This window comes from Cupressus sempervirens, chromosome 10 (genome assembly GCF_028749045.1).
Source record: "Cupressus sempervirens isolate cs-2001-9-10 chromosome 10, ASM2874904v1, whole genome shotgun sequence".
NCBI classification, from domain to species: Eukaryota; Viridiplantae; Streptophyta; class Pinopsida; order Cupressales; family Cupressaceae; genus Cupressus; species Cupressus sempervirens.
The window spans coordinates 308,456,836-308,483,263 of record NC_143127.1 but is presented as its reverse complement, the minus strand read 5'-3'; positions in this window follow the sequence as shown (position 1 = coordinate 308,483,263).

Sequence of the window (26,428 nt, the reverse complement as noted above, 5' to 3'; positions counted from 1 at the left end):
AATTAATATTCAACCTCATGGGAAATAACAATGAAGAAGATTATAACGACAAAAAACATAAAGATTGTATTTGAAGATTGATTTTGATTATGATGACATAATTATGGAAACATTTCAATGGCCTGAGGAATTAACCCTAAAAACACACACACACCCCCTCATAATGAGATAAAGGAGTGTTGCTAGGAATGTCATTATGATTAACTTGATTAAAAGGATACTAGTTACATGTTGTATGTTAGTGATTTCTACTTGGGCCATATATGGGATTCCATTTAATTATTTTAAGGATTTAATAGATATGACTTCAGTATTTCATGATTATGATAGACAAGTTTTGTGATAGTGTTTAGAATGGTAATTTTGTTATGATAAGATAGATAAGCATTGATACACATATTTTGATATTGCAATGTTTTGAATATTTTATGGAAATGATTAGATGAAGGTTAATTGTATATGTTAATGCGAATTATGTGATATTGGATTACTCTAGATTTGTTTGCATGTGTTTCTATATTATCTCATTGGACTACTAACATTTAAGTTGAGTCTGTAGGAAAACTGAACCATGGAAACTATTTGGGGAAACAAGGTTCAAACCTATGTGAACACGGTTAAGCCGAGGTGAATCTTTGGAAGATTCAAAACCTAGCTGTATTGTGTTTGTTTTGTAATGTGATTGTGTATGGGTGTTATAAGTTTATAGATCATGATTATTTAGAGACATGTCTTTGTGATGTGTAACTGTTTTAATGTGTGTGTGTCATTTGACACTTGTGTTGTCTATGTGTAAATGACATGTCATATAGGGTTTTGGGCATGAAGTCACTTAACCTAAATTTAATCCCCATTATGTAATTAAGTTAACCCACCTTGGAGAGTGTTACGATGAGTCACATTCATGATGAAATTCAAATTTAAATTTGGTAGGAACTTTAGAGAGTCTAAAAGTGGTTCCCAAGTGCTATTTAGGTTAAAATAAGTCTCCCACATGGTAGTAGTATAAGTTGGGGTCTAAATATAACCATAAGTTGACCCAAGGGACTTAGGAGGCCCTCTAAACTAGTCATTTTAAAACCAATTTGTAAATTAGAGTGTCTCATGACTCTTTCATCATCCTACGACTTGTTTAAGTTGTTAGGATAAAACCACAGACTACATAGAAATATAACCAATAACAAAAAAAAATAGATCACACAAAAATGAACACAAGTCAGAAAGATTTAACACGGTTCACCTAATCCCTAGGCTATGTCCACCAAATAGAAATTCCAATCGCATTACAATCTAGTGATTACAACTTGATTATAGTTTGTAATCCCTTACAGCTCAACACCGCCGCAAGAACCAATTTTGCATCACACTATCAAACAATCCCTCACCCTAAGCCCTTTTACACAAGTATTAAACCACTTTAGGGTTATAACATTTCAGCCATAAATTATCCATAACTTTAGTGGTGAATCTATGAATGGTGAATCTGTGAATAGTACCAAAAAAGAAATTTGGGGCGATGCCCTGAACCCCACAAAATTATGGAGTATGTACAGTACTTTCCTAATTAGTCACCATAATCTAACAATCTCCCACTTGGGGACTGATCAGGCTCCACACTAAACAACAATCTCCCACTTGGAGACTGATCTTGTAGTAGTACGACTACCAAATGGGGCTCCCACTTTATCAAACCACCCTGGACTCTACTGTTCTTTTATTCATGTTCAGTCTAGAAGACAAACTAAAATTGAAGAGAAGTTTAGCGTCTCCCTTGTTATGATCGTTGTCAACATATTTGCTAGATTGTCATTTGTATGTATCTTCTCCAGCTTTAACTATTCATCCTCAAAAATTGGTCGAATGAAATGGTACCACAACTATATGTGTTTGGTCTTAGAATGAAGATCTGAATTCTTTGCAAGATGAATGGAACTCTGACTATCTGTGAACAAATAATTATCCTTCTAAGGATGTCCCAATTCTTAGAAGAAGAACTAAAGCCATATCATCTCCTTGGTTGCCTCTGTAGTAGCAACATACTCTACCTTTGTAGTGGATAGAGCATTAATCTTCTATAACCTAGAAACCTAGCTCACGACTACTCCACCAACAGTAAAGACATAACATGTAGTACTCCACCTGGTATCAATAGCCCTTGCCAAATCTGAGTCAACATAGCCCTTTAAATAAGTAGTAGAGCCCCCAAAGTGTAAAAAATTATTGGATGTTCCTCTCAAATATCTGAGAATCCACTTGATATAAATCCAATGCTCAAATCTTTGATGACTCATATACCTGCTAATGACTCCCATTGCATGGGCAATATCTAGCCTAGTGCATACCATAACATACAACAAGCTTCCTATAGCTAAAGCATAGGGTACCTTGGACATCTTATCCTCCTCTACCTATGTCTTAGGACACATCTCCTTAGTCAATTTCAAATGACCAAGTAAAGGTTTGCTGACAGCTTTAGCATTCTACATAGAGAAATGGTGCAACACCTTCTGAACATAATTAGCCTGAGATAGTATCAATGTTCTATTCTTCCTATCTCTACAAATCTTCATGTGCTAACTGGAATTTCAACCCCTTAATATGATCCATGTTAGACCCAACTACAAGCATATCATCAACATATAGACATAAAATAATGTAGCTATCATCACCCAACCTCTCAAAATAAACACAATAATCTGAATGACACCTATTATAGCCATGCTCATGCATAAACCTGTCAAATTTTAGATACCATTGTCGAGGTGCTTGCTTTAAGCCATAGAAACTTTTCTTCAATTTTCACACTAACTTCTCCTTACCTTTGACCACAAATCCTCGTGGCTGAGCCATATATATTTCTTTATCCACATCACCATGAAGGAAGGTTGTTTTAACATCCAACTACTCTAAATGCAAATCTTCAGTAGCCATAAGACTTAAAATAGTATGGATAGAAGTCATTTTAACAATAGGAGAAAATATCTCATCAAAATCAATTCCATTTTTCTATGCAAATCCTTTTACAACTAACCTGGCCTTAAATATTTTCTTACCTCCTTCCTCTTCTTTCAACCTATAAACCCACTTATTCTATAAAGCCTTTTTACTTGCAAGCAACTTACACAAATCCCATGTCTTATTCTTTAGCAAAGAGTGTATTTCATCTTTCATTGCAGACTCCCACTGAATCTTAGTACCCACCTACACAACTTCATCATAACTTTTAGGTTCACCAGCATCAATAAGTAAAATAGAATACAAAGATGGAGAAAATCTTTGTGGAGTTCTAATTTTCCTCATTGACCATCTAACGTTCACTAGTGTGTGTGGTATTTGTTGTTGTAGTTGTTGCACATCATGAGGAATGGCTAGAACATCAACTTTAGGAGTATCATCCAACACTACATAATCATCTTCTTTCTTCTCATGTTGTTGCAATAGATCTTTGTACAACACTTTCTCATTGAATATGACATCCTGAATTCTAAGAATTTTATGGTTTTCAAAATCCCAAAGCCTATAACCAAATTTGTTAATGCCATATCCAACAAAGACACATTTCTTTGATTTAGCTTCTAGCTTGGTTCTATTTTCAGAGTCTATATGAGCAAAAGCTTCACAACCAAAGGTCTTGAGAAAATAATAACTCACCTTCTTACCAATCCATGCCTCGTCTAGAATACTACAACCCAAAGGAGTAGAGGGATCTCTATTAATCAAATATACTACAATATTGATAGCCTCTGCCCACATGTGTAAGGGCAACCCAGCATGCAACCTCATGCTCCTTGCGCACTCCATTATAGTCCTGTTCATGCATTCAGCCACTCCATTTTCCTGTGGAGTCCTTGGAATAGTTTTTTGTCTACGAATACCATTACTAGAGCAATAATCTTCAAATTCATGAATACAATACTCAACACCATTATCAGATCTGAGACATTTTAATTTCTTACTGGTCTCATTTTCAACCAAGCATTTCCATTTCTTAAAAGTTTGAAATACATCAAATTTATGTCTAAGGAAATAAACCCATACTTTTCTAGTTGCATCATCAATAAATGTAACATAATAATGAGAGCCACCAAGAGAAGATACCTGAGCTGGTCCCCATACATCTGCATGCAAAAGCTCTAATTTCTCCTTTTTGTTTTCCTTCCCAGTCTTTACATAACTCACTCTCTTTTGTTTTCCATACACACAACTTTCATAGAAATCCATATTAACACATTTTAGACCTAGTAAAACTTTCTTTGAATGAAGTACTTTCATACCTTTCTCACTCATGTGCCCAAGTATATTGTGCCATAGTGATGTATCAGAATCTACATCAACTATTTGGTCTCCTTGCTCAACTGCAATAATTATTCCTAAACATTCATTTTTCTCTGAAACAATCAAAGTAGAAGGAACAATATGACCTGTACAAAGATATATGGTGCCTACTTTCACACCTTTTTCTACTACAAGGGAACCTTTTGAAACCTTCCAATTTTTATCATTAAAAGTAACTACACAACCCTCATCATCGAGTTGCCCAATTGAAATTAAATTCTTGCTTAGCCTTGGAATATGTCTTACCTCATGTAGTAGCCAATGATTCCTATTCTACAACTTAATCTTAATTTTTCCCTTTCCAACAATTTGATAGGGTTCATTATACCCAAAATAAACAAGCCCAAAATCCCCTTGGACATAATCAATGAAATAACCTCTATGAGGTGTAGCATGAAATGAAGTACTAGAATCTAGAACCCATGAATCATCAACACTTTCTAAAGAAAAAAGAAAAGCATCCTCTTTAGATTTGTTACCACATTTTCCTCCTTGTCTCCATTTGATTTATCTCCTTCATTTTTCTTTCGATTCTAGCAATCTTTCTTTTTATGACCTAGTTTCCCAAAGTACCAATAGTTGTTGGGTCCTCTTGATTGAGACCTCTTCCCCTTTGAATTTCCTCTTGATTTCCTATGATTTTCAGAGTTACTTCCTCTATCAGTTGTTCTACCCCTACTTTTTGCATTCAAACCATTTCCTGATGTAGATCCACCTGAGGATTTGCTACGAGTTTCCTCACTCAAAACAACATTGATCACATCTTCACATTTTAGGGTACTAGATCCAGGAAGAGAATTACTCATAGCCATTACCAAGCCATTCTAGCTTTTAGGCAAAGAAAACAAACTCAAGAAAGCCCTAATTTCTTCATCAAAATTGATACCCACAGAAGATAAATGACTAGTAATAGTATTAAACTCATTTAAATGATCTGCAATAGATCCACCTTCTGCCATTTTCATATTAAATAAATGCTTCATGAGAAATAACTTGTTTGAAGTAGAGAGCTTTTCATACAGTGTCACTAGGGTTTTCATCAATTCTTCTGTCATCTTTGCTTTTGTAATATTAAATGCCACTAATGGTACTAGGCATAATTGAATGCTTCCAAGTGCCTTTCTATCCAAAAGATCCCATTCATCATTTGACATAGTTCCCTATTTCTTGGCTTTTCCTTCCAATGGCTTCCATAAATCCTTCTGATATAGACAGTCTTCCATTCGTATCTTCCATAACTAGAAGTTTTGCCCATTAAACCTATCAACCCTCAGCTTACCCTCATCTACCATCACTCCCACTCCACCATGAGACTTTCCTACAAAGGATAACTAAAAGACAACATTGGTTCTGATACCACTTGTTAGGATAAAACCACAAATAGAAATAAAAAAACTACATGCAAATATAACCAATAACAGAAAATAATAGATCACATAGAAATGAACACAAGGCACCAAGATTTAATGTGGTTCACCCAATCCCTAGGCTACTTCCACCAAATAGAAAGTCCAATCTTATTACAATCCATTGATTACAACCTAATTATAGTCTGTAATCCCTTATAGCTTAACACCACCAAAAGAAGCAATTTTGCATCACACCATCAAATAATCCCTAAGCCTAAGCCCTTTTATGGAGTATGTATAGTAATTTCCTGATCAGTCACCACAATCTAAAAATCTCCCACTTGGTCAGGACTAATTAGGCTCCACATAAAATAACATAATTCCCTATTGGTAGGAAGGTACAAGGGTGTAAGAGACGTAGGTGGGGATGGAAGTGGAGGTCTTTTTAGGAGCTTGCGCCAAACTTAGTGGTTGTTCACCCACTCTCTAATTGTAGAGACACATTAGGGTTTGGAGAAGAAGCTTGAAAGCTAAGGAAGTAAGGATCTTCATCACCATTTCATAACCATAACATGGAATGAGGTTAGTGCTTCATGCCATATTTTCCCTCATCTTACGAAGTTGAAAAATGGAAAAATTGTAAGAGTGTTCCTGTATGTTTTATGTGTTGTATATGGTGTGGAATTGTAAATGTTTGGGTATGTGAGTGCACATGATTGAATCTATTTGCATTTGGTTTTAGTTCTTGGATTTTTTGTTGTGGATTGAATGATGTATTAGGTTTGAAGGCTTCACTCACCCTTGGGAGGGAAGAGAAGCCTTGGGGTGAAGGGGTTAGTCAGGCTTGACATTGTAGTTGAGAAATTCTTCTCTTGGGGGAAGGATAGTTTTCATGGAGTATGGGCTCCATTGAAAGCCATATGCCTTTCTATTATTCTATGGGAGGTATAAGTGAAGGTATGTGAAAGGAGCAAGTATTTATAGCCTTGTTGAGGCATTTGAATAATGATAGCATTGGATGGCATATTTTTATTGGAAGCCTTGTTTTGCATATTGCAATTGCAAGTTTTGTGTTAATCCATAAGGATATGACATTATCCTCTTTGGAAAGCCCACCTTCACCCATTGATATGATTCTATTTGTGAATCATTGTGCAAGCCTTGGTTGGGGATTGAAAATGTGTGTTAAAATGTGGTGTTTAGGTTGGTTCTTGTTATTGTGATGTTGTTTGAATGCATCTTGGTTGAGCCTTGTTTCCCCTAGCTTGGGGGTGGCCTCCTTGAGGCCTAGGTTAGGAGGTGAGCCTCCATGGTTCACCATTGTTATCTCTCATTTGTAGGTTCTTTTGGAGGATCTTGGAAACTTGGAGTTTTTAATTGTTGTCACTGCATGTGCATAGGAGAAGGAGATGTTATTGTGTTTGAGTTGAGATAAAGAGAAAACCTCATCTTTTTTTGTGAGTCTAAATGTATTCTAGGAGTAATGTTATTGTTTATTTCAATTTTCAATAGGAAAGGTTGTGAGTATCCATGTTTTGTGGTAGGTATTTCTATTGTGTATATTGATATTGATTCCACCACCTTTTGGTATATCAAGAGAATATCATGGAAGGGGAACTCATTGTATTGATATTTTTATTTCATTTTCTTGGCTAGGAATATCAATCAAGGACTTAAAAGACTTGATGTTCTTGTGTGGTATGAAAAATATTTCTGAATCCAAATTCAATATCATGGAAGAATTTGTATTGATAGAAAGGATTGTCCATGTTGAATGTTATTATCATTTTAGTTCTATTTCATCATAGTTGTGAATGTACGTTCAAATTAAAATCTGCATGAGAATATAATGTTGATTTCTTGAGCAAATGGTTTCTAAACTTCATAATGCATAGATAAGAACAAATCAGATAGCTTCATATAAAACCTTTTCATGAAATGTATATTCATTGCATTGAGTTTAACGTTTAAATGTTAAATTAAAATCATCAACCTAAACTATACAAGTATGAAAAGTAACTCCAGATTAGCATAGTAATAACCTATAAAGGATATTATAAACTTAGAGATTTGAAATCATTAGAGAACAAGGAAGTATATTGTGTGAAAAAAATAGACTTGTTGTACATACAATTTCATCATTCTAGAATTTGTATGGGATGTGGAAGTAATTCTTCGTTAATATAGTTAGATTAAAATAATCGACCTAGGAATATGCTAGAGAGAAATTAACAAGCATTTAAATAATATGATATGTCTTGTCTATCACATTCTTAAGAAAACTCCTTGAAAATCAAGAAAATATGATTTTGAATAGGTTGTCAGAAATAATAAATAGGACTATTTCTATACAAGGATCGACCCATTAAATAGAAAGGACATTAATAGATAAAATAATAACCATTTCGATATATTCATCAAATAATAAACATATAAAAAAATACACATTATCCTATGTTGGGGAAGCTAGAATAAACAATGCAAGATAATTCAAACAGGTAAATAAATTAAAAAGAAAAGTTTGATGGCATGGGCCAACCAATCCCTCTCACTCACATCCCCATCCATTTTGCAAGCACACTTAATAATGACATAAGTCAATAATTACCCCACTTTCATGGTCACCTCCAAGCTTTGGAAGCCACCCACCTTGGAATAGGTGTAGGTTGGCTAAGGATAGAGTAGGAAAAGTCTAACACAAGAAGAAGTTACAAGGTCTTTTTAAGTTAAATGTTGCCAAGACTTGATGTAGGTAAGCCAATAGGATTGGGGAAATAAGAAACTTTAAGAGGGCTGTCATGATTATGGAGTACCTCAATAATATTTTTGAAGAAAGATGATCATGCTTGGAGGTGGGGCATGTAGACTTAGGTGTGAGGGAAGTCAAAGATAGCCAAGCAAAGACTTAAACTCACACAAGCCCAAGAATGGAGGAGTTTGGAAGTAAGGACTTTTAAATCCTTTTATCTACTTAAAACCCTTTGCTAAAGCCGTTAAGAGCCGCTCCCTAGGTTTTCATTTTTAGATTAAGGACTAACATGTCCTTGTTTAGCACATGATCCTAAGGGCATAGGCATGGGCTTCTATTGATGGGATGTGTGACAATTTTTTTTAAAGGTGTGTGTGCTTTAGTTAGAATGTAAGTTCAGTGTAGGTTGTTTTTTTAAAAAGGTAGTTAGGATAGTTTGGATGGATAGATTATTTGGAGCTTGTAACATTAGGCAATAATAAATAATATTAGTAGGGGTTTTGTTTAGTAATTAATTTGGAAGGTGTTGGTGCTCAAAACTGCATTCCCATTTTGAGTATCCATTCCAAATTTTGACTCACTTAGAGCCCCTATGAATGCTTTTCATGCATATGTACCTGACTATTGTATTAAGGCCTAGTTTTTATTTTTTTTGTTTAACATCTTTCATTTGGAATATGTATGTGTTCCATATTGATAAACTGACATCCTAGATCATTCAGTGAAGTCCCATTTTGATCTAGTGTCAAAACTTGCAATTTTGTTCAAGTGTCAAACATTAATAGGAGGGCATGCTTTCCTTTGAATATCTTTTACTTGGTTATGTTTCATGACCCACCACTTTGAGGATATTTAGTATGCATAACAAAGAACCTATATTTCAAATTTCAAGTCATTTTGACATGTCTTGATTAGGTTTTGAATGTCTCAAACTTGGTCAGGTGCCTTTGTTGTAAATCTACATAGTATTCATATTTCCACGTAGCCCTGTTTGACAAACTATATCTTTGACCTAGTTGACCCAAATGAAGAAATTATTCTTTCATTGTGTTCTAGGGGTCAGACACTTCATATGTTCCAATTCTTTAGAGATTTTAGGAGGATTGTGAGATCACTCTGTTTCTAATTTCCTGATATTTTCTCATAGTTGTGATACCATTTTCTTAGTGTCCTTATGTTATGAATAGCATATTGTATTCCTTTTGAGGCATTTTCTATATTACACAGTCATTCTTTGTGTATTTTCTAAGTTTTGATATGCAGATGATGTATTGTTTTCAATGAAATTAATATAAAAGCTTCATCTTTCTTATTTTCATTCTGATTCTCATCTCCTTCTTTTGTTATTTGTAATGTTTTGTATTTGAGAACAAAGATCTTGGACTCAGTTGCAATCTGTTAAGGTTGTATGTGAGGATGAATTTTCTGTTGGAACAAAGATCCATGTAAATGCTTGTTTATACTGATAGGGTTGCAGGTTACGCCAGAAGGATTTTACAATAAGTACGAGAGTTGTTATGAAGACTGATGTCTTTTCGCAAGTCAAATAGATAGATCAAATCTATGAATGTATGAGTATATTTAAGGTATCCATCTACATGTTAAGGTTTATTTGATGCCCAATGGATAAGGGAATGGTCAGCTTAAAGGATGCATGATTCTTTGTTGTTGCATACCTGAGTTATGCTGAGAGATCAAGCTTTAATGAATATCAATTTCTCTTTTTATGTTTTGAAGGACTAGAAGAGTAGATCATGGTTTATTTCCTTGGTTTTGATTAGCTACTACAATCAAGAATTTTTTCAGCAAATCATAAAAGATATTAACCATTTCTGATATAGGGGATAGTCTTGCATAGAAGAGTATCAAGTTAATAAGATAGATCACTTAGGTTTTCCTACCTTGGCTTAGTAGAGCCTAAAGTGAAGTGAGTCTCGATGAATCTGTTAATTGGTCTAGAACTGAGATTTAGCCTTGTTGAACATAGGATTTAGCTCATCCTTAGGCTTGTCCCTAGTCTTTGTTTATTGGTATCAGGTTTAAATCTACTTGATATGTTCTTTACAAGAAATAACTCCAACAAAATGGTGACTCTGCTGGGGAGTATTGAATCTAAAAGGTGATTCAGTACAGTTAAAAGAAAGGCATGTGTAAAGTTTGTTATCAGTAGCAAGGTCATGTTGAAGTTTCATGCCCCTCGGTGATGTTTTATCTAGGACTGTAGTAGCTTTGAAAGTTGAAGAAAGATTGTATTGTTACTAATGTTTCCATCATCAGTTAGTTAAGCTAAAGTGTTTTCAAAGTGTTGTAGTGTCAAAGTCAAGAGTGAACAAACATGGTTTGTTCTATGTTTTCAAGATTGTAAATCTATAAGAGCAGTTTGATGATCTATGTTTTTCCTACCATTGAAAGTCTGATTCAGATTTTGTCAAGTAAAAAAATTTGTTTTATTTTTCATGTTTATGAGTGGTGACTCTATCTCTGTACTAGTGTATCCTAGTTGATTTCATGTTTTAAAAAGTTGAGGGACTTTCAATTGTAGGGAAGATTTGAAGGTCTTGTTAGTTTCTTGGAAAATAAATTTTTTTGACTAAGGTGCAGTGTTGTTGCTTCTATTGGTTGAAAGAAATATAAATGTTTGAAAGTAGATCACTACTGTGATTATTTTTTCCTTTTAAAGAAGGTGGCAACTCTACAAGGTTTTCATTAGTGTGTGAAAGAGTATTAGCTCACACAAGTGTTAGAATCAGTAGAGGAAAGTTTTTGTATCAACACTAAAGATATTTTACTTTTCATGAGTTTCTTTTTCATGAAAGTTTAATTTTAAAATTAGTACCTCCATTTAGTGATTTTTAGCACTATAGAAAGAGGTGAAGTTTTTTTATTTTAAGATGGATTCAGACATCAGGTATGAGGTTAGTCTACAATTTTGTAATAGTTTGAAAGCTGGGGCTAGTAATACTGATATGTTGAATAAGAAAATTCATAATATTATTGTCAGTATGGTCAGGGGGAAAATGGGAAATCTTCAAGGTCTAAATGTTCAACAAGTTTATATAAAGTTTAAATCAATAATTAGTATGATGCCTTTGCATTCTAGACTAGAAGAATCTTCCCTACCAAGTATTTTCCTAGATGTTATAGTACTTGATTCAGTTAATTGGCTAGCACCTATAAGGTTATGAGAGCTTTTGTAAGCTGAGAATTTCATTAGGGAGATGGAAAGTGATAATAATAGTGTTTATATTATGTCTCCTAATGATGATAGTACATCTATTGAAAGTTAAGGTAATGATGAATTTAATGAATCCATAAATAATGATAATCTGTCTTTTGGATGTGAAGAGATGAATTTAGCTTTAAATGAATTAGAGGGGTGTAACCAGCATAAAGAAGATGGCTATGAAACTAAAAATGAGTTTTTTTTATAGTGAATATGAGTTTAAGGAAGTTTGTAACAGCAGTAGAGGTATTGATTGCCATGAAGTAAATGAATGTTATAATGATTCTGATATTTCAGATTGTTGTACTAATGCTACTGCTACTATGAGTTCTTCATGTCATCCAGATAATAATCACATCTAGGAGAAGATTTGTGAGGAAGTCTTCTTGAGCCCTAATGAGATTTTAGACTTATTGCCTCGTGAGTTTGTGAAAAATGTAAGTACTTCTAAGGATGTCTATATTCTCCCTCATAGTTTTTCTTCATTTAGTCAAGTCAATTCCCTAGTGTTTGATGTGGAAAAAGATATAGAATTTGAAAGATCTTTATCAAATTTTGGAGGTGCATATAGTAATACCTCAGATGTATATGCACATGATGACTTGATAGATACAGGGGATGTGTTTGAGGGGAATTTTGCTACTGTCTCAATGTTTTCTCATGCTAGTGATTGTAATGAAATATGTTTTGATACTTCAGATGAAGAGGACAACATTGAAAATAATGTTTCTTATTCTAATTTCCCATTTATTACTGACAAATCATGTAATAGGACATCTGATGATTTTAAGGATCCCTCTAATAGTATGTTAGAAGAAAATAAGGATTGTGATCAACATTTCCAGAACAGTTTTTTAGATTTGGTGACTAACCAATTGTTTCAGTGTGAAGATTTTTCAGCAAATGATAAATCTAATTTAATGAGTAATATCACTACGAAGTGGAAAGAATTAGATTTTGCATACCCTTCACACCTGGATACACAAGGTGAGTTACAAATTGATTCATGTAACTTGTTGAATGAAGTAGAATATCAAACTTTTTTGTTTCTAGTTGAGGGTATCCATGAGTCAATTAGTGATGACAAGTTTTAGTTTAATGTCAATAGTTATGATCATGTTGATTCATATTTTCATAGTGAGAAAGATGAACAAATTGTTTCAAGTTTTTATGTGCACTATAAAAATAGTTTTTTTTCACCTAATCCTCTAATGACAAGATCTAATGTGTATGGTGAAAATGACATAAATCAATCTTTCTATTTACCTCAAGGAGATGTTAACAAGAATCAGGTATATGATAGAGGTAGGAAGCTTTGAACAATTTTTCGTGGCTCGAGGTCACCATCTTGTATAGTTAGAGTAGTTTCCATGTTTTCAAAATTTTGTTTGAAGAAATTTTTTAAAGTGGTCTTCTTCATCTAGAGATCTGATTTCTTTCCATGACCACAAGGGACATGCATCCCAAAATAGAGCCTCTATTGGTGCTCAAAATTGCATTCTCATTTTGAGTGTCCATTCCAAATTTTGACTCACTTAGAGCCTCTATGAACACTTTTCATGCACATGTACCTGATTGTTGTATTAAGGCCTAGGTGCTATTTTAGTTATTTAACACCTTCCATTTGGCATGTGAATGTGTCTCATATTGATAAACTGACATCCTAGATCATTCGGTGAAGTCCCATTTTGAGCTAGTGTCAAAACTTGCAATTCTACTCAAGTGTCAAATAGTGATAGCAGGGCATGTTTTCTTTTGAATATATTTTACCTAGTTATGTTTCATGACCCACCACTTTGAGTATATTTAGTATGCATGACAAAGAACCTATGTTTCAAGTTTCAAGTCATTTTGACATTTTTTGATTAGGTCTTGAATGTCTCAAAGTTGGTCAGTTGCCTTTGTTGTAAATCTATATACTATTCATATTTCCAAGTAGCCCTATTTGACAAGTTATATCTTTGACCCAATTGACCCAAATGAAGAAATTATTTTTGCATTGTGTTCTAGGGGTCAAACACTTCATATGTTCCAATTTTTTGGAGATTTTAGGAGGATTGTGAGATCAGTCTATTTCCAATTTCCTGAGATTTTCTCATAGTTGTGATACCATTTTCTCAGTGTTCTTCTGTTATTAACAGCATATTGTATTCCTTTTGAGGCATTTTCTATATTACAAAACCATTCTTTATGTATTTTCTGAGTTTTGATATGCAGATGATGTATTGTTTTCAATGAAATTAATACAAAAGCTTCACCTTTCTTAGTTTCATTCTAATTCTCATCTCCTTCTTTTGTTATCTGTAATGTTTTGTGTTTGAGAATGAAGAGCTTGGACTTAGTTGCAATCCATTAAGGTTGTATGTTAGGATGAATTTTTTATTGGAACAAAGATCCATGTAAATGCTTATTTATATTGAGAGGGTCGGAGGTTACACTAGAAGGATTTTACAATAAGTACAAGAGTTGTTATGAAGACTAATGTCTATCTGCAAGTCAAATCAATAGATCAAATCTCTGAATATATGAGTATATTTTAGGTATCCATCTGCATGTTAAGGTTTAGTTGATGCCCAATGGATAAGGGACTAGTTAGCTTGAAGGATGCGTGATTCTTTGTTGTTGCATACCCGAGTTATGCTGAGAGTTCAAGCTTTAATGAATATCAATTTCTCTTTTTATGTTTTGAAGAACTAGAATTGTAGGTCATGGCTTTTTTGATGTCACTTTCCTTGGTTGTGATTAGCTACTACAATTAGGAAGTTTTTCAGCAAATCATAGAAGATATTGACCATTTTTGCTATAGGGGATAGTCTTGCATAGAAGAGTAACAAGTTAATAAGAAAGATCCCTTAGGTTTGCCTGCCTTGGCTTAGTAGAGCCTAAAGTGAATTGAGTCCTGATGACTTTATTAATTGGTCCAAAACTGAGATTTAGCCTTGTTGAACATAGGATTTAGCTCATCTTTAGGCTTGTCCTTAGTCTTTGTTTCTTTGTATAAGGTTTAAATCTACTTGATATGTTCTTAACAAGAAAGAACTCCAACAGAATGTAATAAGCATGATGGGTATTAAGGGTATGTTTAAAGGGCATATTATTGTATTAGGAGTGCCTAAGTAAATGGAAGCTAAGGTAGAGTAAGGTTAAATAGTAAACTAGGTTAGTGTTTTAGGGTATTAATATGAAATTTTTAGGATGTGTTTGTGGTAAGATATTTTTTTTTAGAACTTCGATAAATGATAAGTTGTTAAGGGGAAAGATGTAGAGTTGGGTGTTTGGAGGTCGAGTAGTATAGGTTAATAGTAGAAGAAAATCTTAAGGGTTAATTATAATTGGGATTATAATGTAGGCTTAGTTAATGCTTGAAAGTACTACATTAGTTAGTTAATTAAGCTAAATAGTGTGGTTTATATAAATGTATCAAATTTGGATATTAGCAACTAGTTTAGTTTAATTGATTGATAAGTGATAATCATAGTTGAATGGTAGTTTAATTAGTATCTTGTCTAATAAATAACAAAATCATGTGACATTAGGAATTAAAATAAATGAATAATGTTAGCATTAAGAGTTGAGTTTGAAATGTTAATAGATGTCTTAAGAATATAACTATGTATTAAGGGTGATGTGAGAAGCAATTAAGAATATCAATAAAATAGAGAAGGATATTAGGATTGTCAGTTTAATTGATAGGTTAGTAAGTAATGAGATATATTGGAGTTGTAGTTTATCATCTCATGAAATTAAAATCATCGATTAAGGTCCTTAGGAAGAATATAATCAAAGTAGGTAAGATAAGGGGTACAAGTCATGTCCACAAGAGTTCGATTGATATATAAGTGTAATTGTATTGCGTAGTATGTCGAATGTTCATAGTTTACCCATATATTAAATTAGAGGTCCTATTAGTTTGGGGTATTAAGGTTATAGGATGGAAGTATCTTATTGTTTAGTATTCCCCTAAGAGGACGGTTAAAGAACATCATGAGTAAACCTAGGAAATTAGCATTCAGGATGGAATTGGGTGATAGGTAAATAACATCAACAATTCTAATAGAAGAAATAGATTGTATATTGGATATCAGGGAAATTACATAAGGCCTAAGTACTATTAGAATCTAGTTGTTCTATCTGAAATGCTACTTATGATTATAACATTGAAATGGTTTATGTGAAATGAATATTATCAGTAGGCATAGTATTCCAAAAATAAACTTTCTTATTTGATTATCTTGGCATTGAAAATATCTAATGTGTATTTTTTTTAAATGTTGTAAAAAAAAAAAAACTATATATGTGTTTTTTCCCTATAAGTTTGGGCATGATATTTTGGTATTAGAGCCCTGGGTTATACAACACTGGGCATTAAGAAGCCCACAAAAGAATGTATAGTTATAAGTTATCATAATCTAATATAGCAACAGGAAAAGAGCCTCCTAGAAAAACAATTTTTAATAAGTATTATTACTATGTTGTAATAGAATTGAACACCCTAAATAGATAATAGGAATTAATGAAGGTTACATTCTAGAACTACTAAGAATTAAGATATGATAAGATATTTATCTTGACCTTATGGAAGTTCAAATTTTAAAGGATCTCTTTGTAACCCCCTCTTGATAGGTTTGAGACCTAACAATTCTAGACCTCAGTACATTTGAAAATATTTCTTTTAAATTGTATCAACATTTAGGACTGAATGGGCGGTAGCTCATCTTGATGATGATTAGGTATTGGTAAGAACTTGAACCCCCCCCCTGTGAAATGTAAGCCTTGGTTCTTTGGAAGGGTATTCCCTTAATTAGGTTGAATAAGGATGACAAAAATGGTAACTTATAGGATTGTGACAGGTAATATAACAATGTATGGAATAATATGTTATGATCAAAGATAATATCTTATGCTTTGACTATCTTAATACAAACCCTATAGTTAAAGTGATAGTAATCCTACATGAAGAATCATATTGGAAGTGATACTTGATAAGATAAGTCTCCTACTAGATAGGCAAGGGGACAATGAGAGACAATATGCAAATAATAGAAAGAATAATACACGTTGGAATAGATGACACCATATATTACATAGTTCATCAATTTCATTTACAATATATACTTTCCCCAAAAAAAGAAGACACTTTACCACTTGCAACACCATCACATCAGGATGGGCAACATGACTGTATATACTTACTAGCTAGGGTAACCCATAAATCATTAAGGTTTTCTAACATCGATCAATAGAACTTGCAATACAAGATTCTGCTCAAAACATTGTCTTTATTCAGAAACATCTTACAATTTAGTGACAATTGTCACACAATCACCGACATTTTTCTCGATCCACCCTATAGTTGAAAAGATACAAAAGCTCGAGAAGACTAAATAGTGTTCACCATATCAACAATATCTTAAGGAATCCTAGCCTATCACGAAATCAAATGATAGAACCCATCTCAAAAGTATCAAGATACCTAAATGATGCTTGAAAGGTGTGACAAGTGTATAAGAGATACCCCCATTGATATTTCTAATAGTGACATATTATAATATATTTTTGGGTAAGTCACATGAATCATAATTCTATCTAAGGGTCACCAATTTAATTTGGGTGGAAACCATGGTCCTAGACTACATTAAAAAATTCTCCATAGTAATGGGTTGGTAAGTAAGAAAACATAAGAAATTAATGAATGAATTCCTAAACTCGAAAAACCATAAGCAATAGGGTGTGGAAAAATCTCTTGACCTATTCTTAGAAGGACCAGAAATACAAGGGAATCATTTTTGCATACCATTGATTTAACATGTAACTCTAGGACAATCCCTTCTCTTCTTTTCATCAAGAAGACCCTGGTATGACCACAATGCTTTTAAGAATTTGAATTTTTGTTATTTTTGGTTTTTACATATTTTGGTAATTTCATGAAACATTCATTTATGATGATTTCTTGATATGGTCCCCTTTTTCCTCAAGACATGACTTGTTTTAATGAAAGATTTACTATTGTGGCCACACTTATGTTTAATTGTTGATTTTATTTTGTTTTAAGTTATTTTATGAGGCAATTTTTCTGTGAGTGTGTTGCCTTACATTTATAAGTCAGTTATATCAAGGGAAAATTCCCCAAAACCATCATGAGAAAATTTGAATACCACCCCTTTCTTATCATAAGACACGATGTCATTCAACTTTCCAAACATGGAAATACTTCAACCCTTGAATGAATATACTTCAATATCACACCATGCTAAGGACCTTAGGTAAAGCTACCAGAAGTGATAAGACTATAAGGGCCAGAAGCTAAAGATTATGCAATGCCATTTGGACCTAATATCAAATAAGCATACCAAACCAATAGTTGTAATGGCCAAATTGGTCAATTAAGATGCAATCAAAAGAACACAATAAACACTAAGTGTCAACCATTGAGAATTTTTAATAGGTCTTGGTATTAATCTCAATAGATGAATTCTTGGAGTTCTTGTGAGCCCTCACTAATAAGATAATTTTGTATTATAATGACACATTTAGCCAGTGCTAGGGTGAGTGAATGACTCAAAACTAGTAAGGTGTAAGATAGTCAGTAAGAACTAATGAAGAATATGATAACATTAATAACTAAATAATTACCGAAGAAACACATGATATATAAGATCATAAGCTACCAAGAAAGAAGACAACCCATAAAATAAGAGTAACCAAGTGAGAAGAAGGAAATCGAGCAAGTATGCCAATCAAGGTATCAATAAACCTTGTATATTTTTTTCTAACATGATAAAGAAAAGCATTTTCATTCCCACACCTTTCATCTTATAAATCATCTTTCACAAAAAGATATACAACATCCTCACCTTCATTGTCATCACCAAAAATCTAAATCAAAGTGCTCTTCCACAATAATGTAGCATGACTTGTTTCCTTTATCTTAGTAATCTTTGTTCCTTTAGTAAATTTTATCCTTCTTGTCACTCATCTCTCTCTTGTTCTTGTTAGGAAATGTGTTATATCTACAAGTAGAGGAAACCTTTTGGTAGATGTTGGAATAATCCTCATATAATCGCATGACACAAGGTAAGAACATAACTCATGAATGAATGTGAGAACATGTGGAATAAATCAACTAAAACCTTCCATCACTCTCCATACAAACATGAACACAAAAGATATACATAAATAAATTAAACCATTGAGAAAACAAAGCTAGATACATGTTATTTGTAGGTGTCATTGTTTCACTTCACATAAAAAGAAATCATAACATAATTAGTTGTAAGGCCTTCCAGGTTGCAACCTATATAGAGAAATAATTTACAATACTTGAGCCCTAGTTCACATCCTCTATCTTCTATCTTCTTAGAATTATCCTTTCCTACATTAGACAAAGCTTCTTTTATAGTTATCTAAGCCACAAGTTGACTATTGGATCAATTAATTAGAATATGGGTCTAGACTAGGAATAGTAAACCAAAATCCATCCAAAGGAAAATATAAATCATGCACGCTTAAAGGTAGGTCCACACATATGTTAGGATTTAACTCCTAACATTACAAGATGCCATGTAATCAAAGAAAACCATGTCACTTAGAACAAAACATTTAATTGGATAAAAATAGTAGGAAAAGGGATGACAAAAAATGAAATATTATTCAACAATTATAGAATATTATAACTCACACACTTGGGAAAAGGATCTAGGATATGTCATTGACATGATAACAACTATACACAACATGAGAACAAAAGGATAAACAACTACTTTGTGAACCAAATAGTGGCACAAAAAAGAATAATTTTGTTTGGTTGATGCAAGATTACTCAAAGACACAAGATGGTCCTACATTAGACTCCTAGGTTTTATAAAAAATTGATGTCCATGAGTAGTGTTATAATTAAAACTATAAAGATCCAACTCAACATGTGTAATCCATGAACTATCTTCAACTGGTTTGTTTCTCCACTAAAATACGTATTCTATGTAGTCTTTTCCTCTTGTGCTTTTACTTTTTCTCCTATTCAAAATCCTTTCAATGTTATATGTCTTCTTCTTAGGATAATCCAAGTTGTTTTTGAATTCATCATCTGATTCAAAATATTCAAATATATATTCAATGTTGAATATAGATAAAATATCCATGTCCTCTATCGATTCAATTTCAAAAATACAAATTCACTATTAAAATTCCTTAGAATCTTACAAGGACCAAACTTATTTATGTTTTAGCTTACTTAAGGTACCAACTAGAAATATGTTCTTCAATTGAATTATAATTACTCCCATCACCAAATTCATTTTTTTTGTCTCTTCCTTTTAACAACTCTCTGTTTGTATTCTAGATTACTATCTTATAAGTTCATTTTAACTTCCTCATGTAAGGTCTTCATGAGATATTCAAATTCATAAGCTTTAACACTTCTCTTTTCTCAAGGTTTAGATCTCTCAATTTAGGATTTCCCTTAAAATTTATCCCAACAAAAATCTCAAAAGGTGTCTCTTTAATGATCATGTTGACAAAATTATTGTGTGCAAACTCTTCTTGTGCCAAAATCAAATCCCAATTAGTAGGATTATCTCCAACCAAACATTTGAATAACTTACACAAATTTATTTTCACAACTTTAGTTTATTCATCTATTTGCAAATGAAATGTAGAGATAAACTTTAATTTTATATTTAGCTTCTTAAAAAGTGTCCTCCATAAATAACCACCAAGCTTAGTATGTCTATCTAAAATAATACTTTTAGGAAAACCATTAAATCTTACCACTTCCTTAAAGAATAATTTAGCTAAATGTATAACATTAGATGTCTTCTTACAAGGTACTAAATGAGCCATCTTTAAAAATATTCCCACTACTACCAAAATGAAATCATTACCTTTTTGAGTTCTAGGAAAACCAATTATAAAATCCATACTAATATCTTCCCATGGCTTATCAAGTACATGCAATGGTGAATAAAATCCCAAGTTATGAATAGATCCTTTTGTTGTTTGAAATTTTTTGAAACTTCTCACCATTTTTTGTACATCCTTATAAATATGCAACCAAAAGTACCTATCTAAAATCAATTTCATTTTGTTATCAATCCAAAAAAGTCCAACAAGTCCACCACTATGTTTATTCTTCATGATGTTCTCTCTCATAGATCCTCTAGGTATACACAACTAAGTTCCACTTATCACTCGCCATCTATTCTTTACAAGATTTTCTAGGTTCTGCAAACTTAGGGCTAGTTTCATACAAATACTTCAAATCATTAAATTGAGTACCTCAACTCTCATTTATGTTAGAAAATTCCATCTTCTTTTGAAAGCATCAACAAATTTGTTTGACTATTCACTCTTATGTTTCAATGAAAAGGGAAAGTTTTACAAAAATTCAACCTACTTCATATGTCTCAAATTCAACTTATTCTGGCTTTCCAAAATAAAAAAATATTTATGATAATTATACAACAAAAAATACTTAGGAATCAAATAATATCTCCATTTTTTTCAAATATTGAATAATAGCATGGAATTCTTGATCATAAATTGAATATTTTTTCTTAGCATCATTCAATTTATCACTAAATTTACCTATAGGTCTTCCTTCTTGACTCAAAATAGCTCTAATAATATTAGATTCAACTTGAAAAGATTTATTAAAAGTGAATAAGTTATCCTTAAGTTGAGATGTACCAATTAAGCTTTCAATAACTTTAAACAACCTAAACAATCTCATAAAACTACTCAGTTTGTATATCTACTCATTAACATCTAAACATATTCATTCATCACTTAATTATTTTTGCAGTATATGTTGACTAATAGTGAATAAAAAATAGTAAATATATGACACTAGGATTTAATGTGGAAACCCATTTTGGGTAAAAACACCAAGTAACATGATACCACTTTTCATTATTCTAAAGTGAGATAAGTTAAGAACCAATACTGCTAAAGGTTAGAAAACACACTTCTAGGTGTGACCTTATTAAAAGATTTAATGATACTATTAGGAGTGGCCTCATTAGAGGACTTTGGATCATTCTATTAGAATGTCACCTTGATAAAAGGAATTTTGACTACTGTAGTGGCTAGAAAGTAACAACTAAGTTTGATCTATTTAGATACAACTTTGCAAATTTAGATACCCATTTGGCTCATTTTTTAGTTCATTGATGTGAGGCCTCGCCCCGACCCATCCTAGCACCGATGATACATTATTATTTTGATACTCATGCCTTGTTATGTCAGAACATTATTTGATACACTGAACATTATTATGCTATTTTACGATGTGTGTTGCTTTACTTCAATTATCTGATTTTGTCATTTAGTGCTTATAAATATGTATAATGATGAAGAAAATGTATGCAACACAAACACTTTTGGTTATGTAAGTCGAAGGGTTAGAAATATGAGTAGAATTAGATAAACAACTATTTATTAGAAAATGGATGCTTTAATTTATATAATTCCTCTGATACATAATTCACATTATGCATGTGGTTTTTGGACCTACTGATGTGTGCAATGAGTGTGCAAGAAAATTAGCCGAGACAACTCAATGGAAAGGCGGAGCTAAATTACTTGTTAATTTTCTGCTAACTTTGTATTGTAATTCTTTAAAGGTTGTAATTTGGTCTTACTATTCTCCTAACTTTTAATTATTCCTAATAAGTCTTTAAAGGCCTAAAAACATTAAATTTAAGTACCCTATGGGTAAGGGTATGGTTGGGGAGTACTTTCCAACCCTTTAGCCTCCTTGGTTGACTTTTAGGGTCACTCAAAAACCCTATTTTAGGTTGATTTCGAAAATGGATTGTTCTTTAATTGAGTTGGTGAAACCAAACCTCCATCTTGAGTTTAGTAGAAGTCTAGTTGAGTTAAGGATCATACTTAGAGGCATTTTTGGGTGGTTTTTGATTTTTTCACCCAATCCTCTAGTTTTGCAAGAAGTTTGAAGATTGAAGGAAGAAAGGGAAGCTATTCTCAAACCACCATTTCCATAACTCTTCTACGAAGGTAGGAGTTCTTCACTCCTTGAATGGTTCTTTATGTGTGCTCATGTTTTAATCTTGCTTGAATCATGTTTGAGGCATTGTGTAGTCTTGCATTTATTGCTTGTGTGTTGGGGGTGGATTTGGGAGGGATTTTATCTTGTTTTCTTTTGATGTTATTCATATGCTTGCTTGATGTTTTGTTTTTTTTTGAGAGGTTTTCATGGGGATGGTTTTGGCAACACTCACCCTTGGATAGGGAAGAAGTGCCCATGTTTGGGGAAAGGGCCTTAGTTGGACCTCAATAGTGTAGAGTCTCCTCTCATGGTGAGAGGAGGGAAAAAGGGTAGGGTGTATGGGCCCCTACTTGTCATCTCATACCTTGTTGTTATTGAGAATTCATGAAAATGGAAAAGAATGAAAATCCTTAAGGATATAGCCTCGAAAGGGCCTTGTAAAAGAATGGAAGTTCTGCAATTTTTAGCCCTGAAAGGGCTATGTGATGGTATGGTGATTGACGTCTCCTATTGAGAAAATCAACCTTTCCCCTATATTGGTTCATTGTTGGACATATTGTGCAACCAAGTTGGGAATGCATGCTTAAATTGCTTATCTCCTTGTGTTGTTTACCTCCATGTTGGTTCATGTTTTTTCCATGTTTCCCTTGATGCAATGAAGACATTTGATAAAAGTTCTCTTGTGAAAGCCTTGAAGAAGATTCATTGAATTGTAATATTATGTAAGTTGTAATTGAATTTGATGTAGTGGCAAAGACATCAGGTTTTCTTACTAGTTCTTTCCCGATGGAGCCTTGAACCAGGATGAATAATAGAGGAAAGAAAAGATTATGAAATTCTCCTTGCAATGCTCTCATGTGGTTCCAAATTTTGGCATATGTATGTGAGAAATTAGAATGATAGATAATGTCTTGAATTGGGAAATTCTAAGCTTTCAATTATGATAATGAAAGACAATTGATGTGTTGAAGTTTTCAATTTGATTTTTTGAATATTAACATGTAATAATAATCCTACATTGTGATCACCAAGTTAGCACATTCATTGTTAAGCTTCATTAGTAATACAATTAAATTTGATAAGAATTATTCATCACCTTTTTGAATTCTAAATATAGGATCATAATTCCTTGTTAAGTTTCATAAAGAACAAAATCAATTTGATTAAGAGGTTTTGAATTTCCTTGAATTAAAAAAAAAAAAGAACACATACCATGTTATATGATGACTATAAAACATACATCCTTGTCTTAAGATGATTGAATTAACATGAGCTATAGTATAAAAGAGGATTATAATCCTTTGCATACTTTTGTATTAGTGTGCTTGTTCATGGGAACTCCATATTACCTCTAGAAATGTTTAAACTCATCTTGCATAACAAAGAACTTTAGCAAGAAAACATGCCAACACTTGGCAAAAAAAAAATTGTTTTCAAAATTGTGCATCTCTAGGTCAAAAAAACCCTCTCTAGAAAATGTATGGAGAAGTCTTAAATTTCCCCATGTCACAAAGAATATTCCATGAGATATTATTCTTTGAATTACAAATCAAAATTATTGCTAATTCTTTAAACAAGGTAACATAAATACAATAAAATATATTTATATATCTCCTAATGCATTGTGGAGACATTTCATACTGCCTTCCTTCAACCATATAACTTTATGTATTAACTCTCCTAGCCACCTAGTCTCCACTAAATCTAGTCTTCAAATCACCTCTGCCAATTTGGGTGCAGGTCTTTTACATCAGTATTAACTACTTTTGGCAAAGGGAAGAGTACTTACTTATGGTCTCAAGTCTTGTATCCTAATAAATATTTTTTTTTTTAAAAGGGGGAAGAGAAAATTTATATCTCACCCACTTATAATTTTTCCCAAACATCCCCTTACCCTCATCATGCAAGGGTAGGCATGGCCCCCACCAACCTCCTACCACTTGCCTTACCAAACTCATGTGGGGTCATGTCTTGGCTTAAGGAAGTGGTGAAGTTTATTAAAAAATAACTTATAAAAAATAACTATGCACTTTTCACCCACCCCCCAACGCTTCCCTCTTCCTCAATACGTGATCCAACGCGTGGGGCATAAGGCAAGGACAGGTCTGTGTGCACAGGCCCTTAGGTAGTGCCCAGACTCTTGGGAAGTGGGGTCTAAGTCATGCCCACTTGGCATAGGGGGGGCTGTAGGATAGTTAGTTTAGGTCCTTTATATATTATATTAGTAAGTTTAGTTAGTAATTAGATTTTAGTTAGTTTAAGTTGTTTTAAATTTGAAGTTTAGTTAGAATAGTTTTAATTTTATTTGAATTAATTTAGTTGTTATATCTTTAGTTTAGTACTTTATTATGTTAGCTTAAAATTTTAAATGTAAGTTAATTTATTTTAGTAGTATTTAATTAGTCAAGGTTCGTTCTAATTAATTATTATGTTTAGTTAGTTTTAGATGTATGTCTTATTTAAATTAGGATTAGCTTTAATTATTAAGTGGTGTGTGGATGTTAGAATACTAAGCTATTTTTTTTAATTTAAAAAGTTTTAAATATGAAATTAGAATATCTCAGTTGGACAATTTTAATGTTTTATTAATTCGTGTTAGACTATTGTGTGCATATAGATCAATTTTAATAAGGATCTAAATTTATGATAGTTCAAATAAAGTTAGAATAAAATATAGATTTATTGAATTCATTCTTGTCATCAATTATAGTGGTAAACAATTAATTAATTATTTGGATGGTTATAGTATGTTGGAGAAAATTTTAAGGCTAAGTTTAAATTTTGGATTAAGTTTTAAAACGTAATTAGAATGAAATCGCTAGAAGCTAATTAACAGAATTAAGCCTGAAGTAAATCATTAGAATTGTAATGACATTCAAGTTATCATTTTAATAAGAGGGCCTAGTTAATAAGATCGTCTTTAAGGTTGTAGTTATTTAAGTCATTGTGTCAATCTCTATCAACCTTATTTTCTTTTGTATCTTAGTTTTTTTTATAAAAAAATTGTGCGCTTTTGCCCCTTATATTTTTGGCATGACAATTGACTAGGCATCATTATCATCTCATTGTCTGATCTAGTTGGAAATCTTTCAAGAAATCACTCTTAACCAATCTTCTTGCTTTTCCATCACTACTCTGATCTTCATAGGTTCTCCTCAAAATTGTCAATCAATAATGAACCAACCTTAGAAAACATCTCTTATGTGTCCTTTAATAGGTCCCTTTCTCTTTTTCCGATTAAACATTATCATAGATCTTAGGGTTTGATTAGATTCAATGAAAGTATCAAAGATTTTTTCCTTCTATGCCTTTCTTGATACTTCTAGAAAATTATTCATAAATCCTTGACTTTGATTACATAAGAAACTAAACTCATGCATTAAATACACCAAATCATCGATTCTTATCATCCACATGTTTTGATTAATCTTAAAATTAAACTATATTGGCATCAAACTTGATTATTTCACAAAATGTCAATTTTTTGACACTCGGTCATCATGCTATGTTCTTATACTCGATCAACACTATGTAGCTCAGTCACTACTATTCTCTCTTGCTCAACTTTCACTAGCTCACTTTGGATTTACTATTCTCGATCTTTACTAAATTTAATTTTACAAATTTCTTGGCCATACCTAAGACTTGACTAATACTAGTTATTTATCCAACTCTTAAGTTCCTTAATCTTCTTTACTGGTCTACTCAAATTATCACTCAGCTAAGCTTAGTGTTCTACTCAAATTCTTGTCCTCACTTCTTCACAT